This window comes from Haemaphysalis longicornis, unplaced genomic scaffold (assembly GCF_048455015.1).
Source record: "Haemaphysalis longicornis isolate Haplotype H1 unplaced genomic scaffold, Haemaphysalis longicornis Haplotype H1 scaffold_2, whole genome shotgun sequence".
In the NCBI taxonomy this organism is placed as follows: domain Eukaryota; kingdom Metazoa; phylum Arthropoda; class Arachnida; order Ixodida; family Ixodidae; genus Haemaphysalis; species Haemaphysalis longicornis.
In genome coordinates this window covers 256,742,528-256,746,071 of record NW_027526295.1, presented here as the reverse complement: position 1 = coordinate 256,746,071, position 3,544 = coordinate 256,742,528, and the positions used below count along the sequence as shown (strand labels likewise).

General features: G+C 45.1%; 1 non-coding gene across 1 annotated transcript; it reads left to right on the top strand.

Moving 5' to 3' along the window:
• Nucleotides 1-2,775: 2,775 nt before the first annotated feature.
• On the top strand, nt 2,776-2,848 carry Trnat-ggu (transfer RNA threonine (anticodon GGU)). The gene has a single exon. It is a non-coding gene; the product is annotated as a tRNA-Thr (tRNA).
• The last annotated feature ends 696 nt before the right edge of the window (nt 2,849-3,544 follow it).

Here is a 3,544-nt window from a genome sequence, read left to right as displayed (position 1 = left end):
AGAAGCTCGCACTTATAGCAACTGTGAGGGAGTAAAGGTCGTTGCGGCAGCGAATAAGAAGCCAATCGGCTGCGATCGCTAAGCCTTCGTGATGGGCGTGAAGGTTGCGTATACAGCTTCGCTACCTTCAAGTCTTACGCGTTAGTGTGAGCTTCCTTCATTTTTTATAATAAATATAAGGCGATTTGAAATGTAACCGAAACTAGGTGCACTAATAACGAATTACATGCAACATTTAAATCGAAGAACAAGCCTTGTTGCAATCGGTATGCATATGCGTTGCGCTGGCGTCGTTTTTGAGTTCAGACAGCAAAGCAGCCTACGTCGTTGTTGACTTCGATGCTGTTTTCGCGAAGCAGTCTTCTTTGCAAACTTCATTAAGATTGGAACAGGACTAGACATGGCGGACGATTCGGTAAAATGGCAGCGTAGCCGTTTAATGGGGAAGTCGAACCGCAGCTGAAGTGATGTCAGAATTAAGCGTTCCGTATATCCGAATATAATGAAGCAGTGCGGAGACACCGAGGTACATACCTTTGCGCGTGTCTAATAATTAAAACGCTAACAGTGAAATTTTAGAACCTGTGGGCGTTCATTCTTCACTTTACGCTTAGCTTTCAGTATTATTAGCGAGTTTTCGCTGACCGTTTTTCACAGTCCGCACCGCTCCGAGAGCAAGCGGGAGCGCCATTTGCGCATGCGTGGCGCGCTTGGCCGCGAACGGCATTGGCTCCGGTTTCGCTGAGCGGGCCGCCGATACCGTAACGGACCGTCGAAAACGGTCAGCTAAAACTCTATATTATTATTATTATTAGTGCGTGGAGGGGGAAAATCCTAAAGTTGGAATGATAATTGTATTTTGCCGCTTAACGATGACGAAATACTAAGAGGATTTCATCTGAACAAGAAAATAACGCTAGGGTTGTAACTAGAGCCGACCGCAACAAAAACAAGAGCTGCTGGTACAATTAGCGTCGGGTTACCGGCGAATAATGGAACGTGGGCCCGCGGGCTCTCGCTTGGGCTGGCTCACGTCGTCAACTTCTAACGAGTTGTTCCGCCTGGCATCACACGGTGAAACAACGAAGGTAGCTCGGTTTTCTTTTTTTTTTTTTTTGCGCTTTATTATTTCAACCCCAGCTTCGTTTTTTAAAGCAAAACTTACTGACGTCCCTTTGCTTGTATCGATGTACATTTTGCACGCTCGAGATGCCGCGCTTACAGGATGCGCAAAAAAGGTTGCGCTGGCTTGTTGTCTGTTATATTTAGCACAGCGTGCTGTTGGAAGGCTGAACGGGCGAACAACGAGACAGACAAATATGCAGCACACGTGCGAGGTTATTGTGAACTAGGCAAGCCGTGAGAGCTGCTTTGAATTGAGCTGTCTACGGCAGTGTATACCACCTGGCTGTATACCAATGCCGTCAACCTATTGCCGCCAGAATTATGCAAAGACAGGTCCACTAGAAGCAAATCTTTTAGCTCTGAGTTACATATCTTTGATTCGTATGAACCACTTCGATTTCGAGGTTTTATTTTCCGCGTAATCGTGTAACAAACTTATGTTCGAATAAAGACAGGTTTACTCTGGAACTAAATCTTGACCTTGACTTCAGTGTCCATGTTTTTTGCACTCTTTTATTCCCCCGTTTTTCGCGTAATCGGAAGAATGGCTCCGTGTAATTTTATCGTCCCGCGCCATCATTAATTTGTTGAACAGAGGGCGAGTAATGGTTTCCAAAATGACAGAAACCAGATTAACCCAATCGTTAAACCACGACCGCAAACAGATTAAGGTATAAAAGATTAATGATGAAACATTCAAGTATTAAGAGGTAATTAATTTCCAGTCGTTCCCTCGTTTTATGTGCCCGAGCGGGAAAATAAGTGCAGGATATGCAGCGTTTGGGCATTCTCAGCAATTGTTGTGTTTCTTTTCACGGGGGCATTATTTACCTTTTACCTCCTGTTTCCTCTAGGGCATTATATTCAGCCGCGTGCAGCGGAATATATTTACGCCGTGCATTCTATATTCGAAATCTACGGACTTTGACGTTGGGCTAGTTATTATTTGCCTTTGCCTAGTCATTTTTGCCAGTCTGTCAGTTCTAAATTTTGTTATAGGTTATGATGATTGTGTCCTACATTTTCCTTCTTTTTTGTTTGGTAGAGCAAAACCACCGATTTATTACTTTGTATTCAAATTTTATATCTTTTTTTTTAGCACTGTAAACAAAATGCGGGAACAGATGCAAGTGCGGCAGCGTGAACGCGTATCGGTTGGTTGGTGTGATACGGGATTAAAGCGAAAGAAAGACAAACACTGAAAGCCCTGCAAGCTAAAATAAATTGGCTTCTTGAGCTCGCAATCAGGCGTAAGCTCGAGCACGGTCCGCTTAAGATTCTCTTGTCAACGCTGAAGCATTAAATGACACATTGAACAAAAAGCCGCAGTCCGGTGTCTGTAGCAGCGAAACGACTCCTTATATATATATATATATATATATATATATATATATATATATATATATATATATATATAAGGAGAACAGCGAGGGCCTCTGTTCTGGCAGTCTTGGTGCCAAAGGGAGCTTAAGAGGGTTCAACGCTGGTCGACCACTCTCGACATGTCGTAAACACTCGAGTCACGGCCCGGGGGTTAAAAAGAAGGTCCCCTTCACCCTGAGTAGTCCGAGTGGCGCTGGCTACCACCCCCAAGTGCAGAAACAAAAATACCTTAACATAAATACCCGAGAAAGTGCTGGGGGAACAGCACCGCCGGTAGCGTAGTGGTTATCGCACCAGACCGGTATTCTGGAGGACGTGGGTTCGGATCCCACCCGGCGGGCATTTTTTCACCACTTTCTTTTCGACTCAAAAAATTCTTCATCTCTTTCTATGACCCACCACAACCTCTCCTTTGCTTTCCGAGGTTTTCTTGACTGCCAACCCTTATTTCTGTCTTATAGCGTCCTCGATAAACACGCACCGGTGTTGCCCCCAAAACCGGCGCGGTGCACAGTGCCCCACGACGGTGCGTACCGGCATGGAGCGTTGATCGAGGACAAACGGGGCGGTTCTACCCAGGCGCCATCTCTTAATCTAAGAAATCAACTCATAAAAACGTTCAAAGTAACAATACAGCACTGTAATGAGACACAGCGCTATTTGAAAGTGGTATTTATTGAAGGCCAATGATTATATGTACGCACAACTTAAATCCGTCACACATGCGGAACAACGTACCGCCACCGCTTCCACTAAACAGCTACATACAAGCTGCTTCTAATCTTCGTTTGAGCCATAATGCGAGTGCCTGTTTTGTTCCGCCCTTCCGTTACAGCAAACGAGTAGGTCTTCATCGTCTAGGCACTCCGGTAACAGTTCATGATAATTCGATCGAACGAAACGAATGTCAATCCCCAACTTTCTGGCAATGCATGCAGCCGTCTTTGAAGTACACAAAGTTCGCGTCCTCATTTACAATCACTGGCCGTTGTTACCGCCCGTTAGGAGACTGTCGCATCGTTGCCCGATGAATTCA